At 36.0% G+C, this 6,929-nt stretch overlaps 1 long non-coding RNA gene across 1 annotated transcript; it reads left to right on the plus strand.

The window, feature by feature from the left end:
* The first annotated feature begins 4,612 nt into the window (after window positions 1-4,612).
* On the plus strand, window positions 4,613-5,426 carry LOC113078359 (uncharacterized). The gene is made up of 3 exons (XR_003281488.1): window positions 4,613-4,865; window positions 5,002-5,040; window positions 5,292-5,426. It is a non-coding gene; the product is annotated as an uncharacterized LOC113078359 (long non-coding RNA).
* The last annotated feature ends 1,503 nt before the right edge of the window (window positions 5,427-6,929 follow it).

Raw genomic sequence — 6,929 nt, forward strand, 5'->3', positions numbered from 1 at the left:
CATTATCTCATAAAAAAGACAACACCGTTATGTCTTTCTAAAATAGGACATTTTTGCTGTATAATGAATAAAATGAGGAACCTGGTTTTGAGTGAAATAAGTATTAATATATATTTGTTAAGCATTTATAACATGTGAGTTAAAAATGGTTCACTTTTTGCCAGGTATTGCATTAAAATCACCCTTTTATTCATTAATTTATAGCTGCTTATCAATGATTCATAAAGCATTTGTAAGTGAGTTATTAGACATTTATTGACACGTTTATAAACCCTTTATAAAGGGAACATTAATGTAAAGTGTTACCAGTTACGCCCTGTTGGGTCAAAATTAAATCAGCTCTTATCAGCATAAGAGACAGGCTCACACTCAGTTATAATTAAAAAGAAAGCTTTATTCTTGCAAGAAGGTCAGACAGTCATACAGTAACACAAGTTCCTGCAGAGTGCGACGACAGGGGAGGGCAGTCCTTCCCCTTACACCTGCTTCAGTCAGTCAAGGTTACAAACTCTCAACAGCAGTACCTTTCCATGGATAACATAAACGTCAGAAAACACACTCTCTGTGGGATGTTTCTCACACACTTAGGACTTAGGTGACCTCCTCAGGTCATCCTCAGGCATTGTCCCCCCATTCTATGGCCCAATGACCCTCTCAGGTCATTCTCAGAAATCTGTTAACCCCAGGTGTTGCCCTTCTGCAACCATAAACCCATCTCACAGTGCCTACACAGCAGTTCTAAGAAAACACATGCATACACTATATTTCATAAGCATATATGGTCATGCAGAAGCAATGTAAATGAATTTTTTCCACCACAGTCCCTTAACATACTGTGATGCCGTTTGTTCCGGCGCGACAAGACAAAAACAATAAAACCCATTACAAACGAGGCATTTGTAGCATCCAATGGGGACATAATTACTGATTATAATGAATTATACTGTGTTTGTATGCTTTGTTTTGTGTATCGCGCCGCATAAACATAAAAGTAAGGCGACAGGAAGTCATAAAACATTCTGTGCCACAAGTCCCAAGCAAGATAACCAACCAACCAACGCTTTCACAGAACAGCTTTCAACATTAACACCACTAGAACAATTATCGGCAATTTCAATTCAGAGAAGAGATTTGTCAAATTTGTTGTTGATATTTGATAAGCAACGCCGGACATCACGTGTAAACCCATGAGAGTACTCAGCAGAACCAGACTGGCCTTTGAAGCTCTGGTCTCCACATAAATCTTTGTCAAGAGAATGGCAAAGAAACTGTCTTTTCTACATATATATGGACCAAAAAGAACTCAAAAAGACTTATAAATGAATATCAGTAAATCGCTTCACTCCATATTCATTTATATGTAACCCACACATTTGACTATCATGTTATAATCACTTATTGCGTTTGTCTTTTAATACCTATGGGATAGCTTAAGGATACATAATCATGTCTGTTATCTATGTAATCGAATCTGCTTGCTTGAAATAGTCCTGGCAAGCAGTTATTTGTCAAATGTATCATATTCTTAATATAGGAATCATGTCCAAAATTAGACCCTGCAAGAGAGGGAAAATTCGTCATATGATTCAACATATGATTTATGATACCCCCGAGCCAAGACAATATCTGATTGGTCAAGACAACATTTGAGGTGTGGCCAACAGGCCAGTTTAAATACACAGGACACCATAAAATCTTGCTTTTAGTCTTTAGCTATGCTTCTGCTTTTAGTCATGCCTGCTTTTAGTTTGCTTTTAGCTTTTAGCTTGTAGCTTTGCTTCCTAGCTTTAGCTTTTAGCCCTTCTTTTAGTAAACACTTTAAGCACTCTTTGAGTGCGGTTCCAGGTTCAGCCTGCACGATTGCTGCTACTTAGCCACGATGAGAAGAAACACCACCTAGTCTCGTCAAACTTTATTTATTTTATTTTCTGTTTGAGAGTTTCGTGTTCTGAGTTAAGTTTTGTAACGCCGTCTGACCTCGACTGCCCGTTTAACTTCAACCAGTCCACACAACTCCAAGTTTCAGCCAACGCCCAACCACAGGCTTCCCAAGACGTCACTTCAGCGACTATTGAACTTCCAGCCAATCAGCGACATCGGGAAACCCCTTTCAACGACAACAAAGGGGACTCCCTTTTCATAGGAGACGCAAGTAACTTTACCTCCAGACTGTGACCTTTACTGGTGTATCTAATATAATTTTAACCTCATTGAGGAACTCAATGCGGGGGTTAATTAAGTGATTGATGGTTGTTCATGTCTATGCAATTTAACGTATTGCTGTAAACTTGGGATCCCATATTTCCGTTCTCTTAAACTCATCTTTCCCTAACTTTCGATCTTCCTGCAACTTGTGTGAATGTGTGTGTGCGTGCGTTTATGTGTTAGATTAGTTTATATGTCTTAGATTTATCTAATAAAGCCTTATTCATATTGAAAAGAGAAGTATCTTGTGTTTTGTGCTTACAAGTTAATGTCTTAAACTGCCGATCTTGTTACTGTGCTAATTGATAGTGTTTTCACTATAGTTTGGATATTAATATTCAGCGCAGATTTGATGTTAAACGGCTCGTTCAGTGAATCGCAGGGTGTCTCAGTGATCAGCCGTGAAACAGTGATTCTGTTCAAATTCCCTTTAAAATCTTAAATGATTCGCTTTGAGCTAAATTGTTTCCATTACAGTTCTGTCACCGATTGAGTTTTGGTTCCTTGCCGCTGTCGCCTCTGGCTTGCTTAGTTGGGGTCACTTCATCTACAGCGATATCATTGATTTGATTTGCAAACAAATGCACAGACACTATTTAAACTGAACAGAGATTACATCACTGAATTCAATGATGAACTGCCTTTAACTATCATTTTGCATTATTGACACACTGTTTTCCTAATGAATGTTGTTCAGTTGCTTTGGCACAATCTTTTTTGTTTAAAGTGCTATATAAATAAAGGTCACTTGACTTGACCAAGAGCTTGTAACACTCCAAAGAGTAGGGAAAAATTGTAATCTCATCATACCATCCCTTTAATAATAGTAACTTTGATAAAATATTTTGTTTCAGTCGCTGAAACCAAATATTTTGAACTCTGTGAATGGAGCTTTTTTTGACAAGGTAAAAAGGATTTACATGGCCATTGAGGAATTTTGACCAAAGTATGTTTCAGACATTTCATGAAGCCCCTAAAAAATCATACCAACTTGTTAAAAAATGGCCATCTGATGGGCATCTAAAAAAAAAAAAAAAAAAAAAAAACACTAAAGGAACAAACTAAAAATGAATTTTTTTTTTGTTTTTTTTTTGTTAAATCTGTAAACATAAATTTTCTATTTAGTCCTAAGCATATTTTGATTGTTTTGGTGACTGTGAAATGTGTAGAGTCTGAGATCTGTATGAAGTGATGGCTCTTTGTTTGACGTTTGAGCAGATGATGGACTCCAGATTTACATCCTTCTTGAGACCATTCAAATAGACACAAAATAACATGGAAATGATGAGCGATCAGATTTGATGGAGTGGAAATCAGGAGAGATAAACTAAAGGTCTGTGAGTTCATCCGGAGCTGCTATAATTAATATACAGTACATGTAGAGATTTAAAGCATTTGTCCAGATTTCATCACTAGACGAAGAACAAAAGCAACTTTGTACAGATATACTTTCGTTCCTGGTGATTTGTGTAGTAGCGAGAATTTCCACTGGCCTGTTTTACCTATTCTATACAATGTCAGATCAGTGAAAATCTTGAGTTTGCATCAGAAATCCATCTTTTGCCAGTGAATCTTCAGTGATTGAACAATTGGTTAGTGTAAACAAATGTTGATCACATTGCAATTTGTCCAGATGTTGTTTATAATCTAGTGTCTGATAAACAAACATAAAAGACTGAATAAATATTTAAACTTCAAAATGTTTTACATTTCTGCTCATTAATGATTTACAGGGATATTTGAATCATCAAAATAAATTACTTACAAGTTAAAGCTACAACAAATTTGCTTTTTTAGGGAATTAAAAAATTGTAAAACTTAAAATGGTTGAACTTGTGGAAATAATAATTAATAATAAATAATAATAATAATAATAATAATAAATAATTTCCCTCCACATTGCATAATTTAACGGCCATGTAAAGCTGCCAATGATAAATAAAATGTTTTTTTTTCCTCATGTTTTTTAAACATGCATCCTTATTTTGAATGTTTTATTTATTGCACATTATTTTCTCGTCTATTTGTACCATTGATTTATTTCAGATGTCCCACATATTGATCTTATGATACTTTACAACACTGTTTTTTTTTTCTTTCTCTCTCTCTCATTCAGAATAAATTACTTGAATTATAAAATATGCTGAAGAAGAAAACTGCCTCACATTGGACAACACAATATGGTTATGCTGAACTTATTTTGGATGATTCCTTTTAGCAGCTGATCTTATTTTGAACTAACACTAATAATGAAACTCATGGACAGGTGAAACTTTCCAAGCATGTTTTTTTTTTTTAAATGGAAGTATATTATTCATTTAGAATAAAAAAAACAGTATGAAAATGACCCTTAAGTACAAATAATTTATTTGTATTTAATTACTCAGGTACCAGGAAAAAAGGGAAATCCTTAAGTTCCTCATCTTCATTTGCATTTTGTCAGATTTGTATAGTAAATCAGGCTTGACCTGAGAGATGTTCTGAGAAAAGCCATTCTGGAGGTACCATGAATTTCCTAAGGGTGGAGACTGAAGCTGCTTAGAGAAATACAAATAAAAGGAGGGATGGATGCCCTTGTCATATCTGACCATCACATGTATCTGGTTAATGATCTTTAACAAACAAGATGGAGGAACTCTCTTATCTGTTCTTACTTTTGGGTGAGTATAAATGACACGCATCGGTCTGATGATGTACAATTCTAGATGCTGTTTAGAACATTTTTAAAGAATCAAATGCAACATAAACTTGTTCTACATCCCAGAAAGCAATGGAAATATTTTGTTTTTGTAACAGGTGTCTTTTCCATTCAGGGGAGTTCAGAAAACTTGAAAGGTAAAAAGTAGTAACTAATGTCCCATTAGTTAACATGCATTAACTAACATTAACCAATACACAACTTATAGCGTTTATTAATCTTTGTTAATGTAAGTGCAGAACCATTAAAAATGTTGACTTCAGGTTTTAATGTAGTAGTAAAATGAATTGAGTGTTTCGGATTGGAATGTAATATCTGAAGCCAAATGGAATGTACTGAAACTTCACACATTTGAGTCTTGATCCTCTGTCTCTTTAAATGTTTTCAGAGAATTTGGCATTAAAAGGAAAGGCTGTACAGTCATCCATAGCTAATGCTGGTGGAGCTGAAAATGCCATCGATGGCATCAAATATTCTCCTTCAGGAAAACCCTATCCACAAGAAACCTATAAATACTGCTCCCACACAGATATCCAGCTCAGCCCGTGGTGGAGGCTGGACCTGCTGGATTCTTACTACATTTACAAAGTGACCGTCACCAACAGAGGCGACGGCTGGCTGGATCAAACGGCTGGAGTAGAGATCCGGATCGGAAACTCTCTGGAGAACAACGGCAACAACAATCCCAGGTAAAGTTATGAAAACAGTTATGAACGTGTCAGGAGAACTGGATTTGATCAGGTCAGCTGATTGTGTCGTGGTTTCTCTCTTTCTCTCTGTAGATGTGGTGTCACTTTATCTGTCCCAGCAGCCAGTTCTGTCAGTTTCTCTTGCGGAGGAATGGAAGGTCGTTATGTGAACATGTACGTTCCTAACATCCAGAAGTATCTCATTCTGTGTGAGGTGGAGGTTTATGGAACAGGTAATACTTTGACACATCATTCTAGATCGTCAAAGTGTAGTTACATTAGTGAAATTTCACGTGGAAAAAAAAATGTCCATTGTCAATTGTGAATACTGTAGAGATGTACAGAGCACAGCTCACAAAGATGTCACTTTCAAGCACAGCATCTTTCTTTTAATCAAATTTGCATGATTCAATTCAATTAAAGTTTATTTGTATAGTTCTTTTTACAATCCAAATCATAACAAAGCAACTTTACAGAAAATTATGTTTCTACAATATTTAGTAGTAGCTAAATAATAAGTGGTGACTGTCGGTTTGTGCACGTATGACAGGATTCTTCCAAAAATGTAAAATTAATACAAGACGTATTCAGCCAGACGATGAACATTATTAACAGCAGTTATTCTATGATGCAGTCACACTTGACCCTCTGAGGGTCAGCATCATCTCTTCTTGTGTGTTCTGGATCCAGACTGGGGCTTGTGTAAATCCTAGTTATCACGGGATGAAGATCCCAGCAGAAACAGAGAAACAAATAGAGACATCATTAACGTAGCTGCTGATCCAACAAAGTAAAATTAATTAGTATAACCCAAGCTAAAGAATAAGAATGCCCATTTGATCAGATGCAACTACACTCACAATTTAAGAGATACATTACTCTTATGCTTGGCGAAAGAGATGTGCTTTTAATCTAGATTTAAACAGAGAGAGTGTGTCTGAACCCCGAACATTATCAGGAAGGCTATTCCAGAGTTTGGGAGCCAAATGTGAGAAAGCTCTACCTCCTTTAGTGCACTTTGCTATCCTAGGAACTACCAAAAGACCAGCGTTTTGTGACCTTAGGGTGCGTGATGGGTTGTAGCGTGGTAGAAGGCTAGTTAGGTACACAGGAGCTAAACCATTTAGGGCCTTATAGGTAAGTAATGATAATTTTTAACTGATACGGAATCATTTACAAAACATGACTTTATGTTCAAAACTTAAGTAATATGCCAATTATTTACAAATCTCTAAACCCTCACCAGTCAGTACTTACACTGCAGTACACACTACAAAGTATTCAAAACCTGTTGTGTAAAAGCATTAATAAATAATTTAAATCATAAATCATCCCCT

The sequence above is a fragment of the Carassius auratus genome, unplaced genomic scaffold (assembly GCF_003368295.1).
Source record: "Carassius auratus strain Wakin unplaced genomic scaffold, ASM336829v1 scaf_tig00025551, whole genome shotgun sequence".
NCBI classification, from domain to species: Eukaryota; Metazoa; Chordata; class Actinopteri; order Cypriniformes; family Cyprinidae; genus Carassius; species Carassius auratus.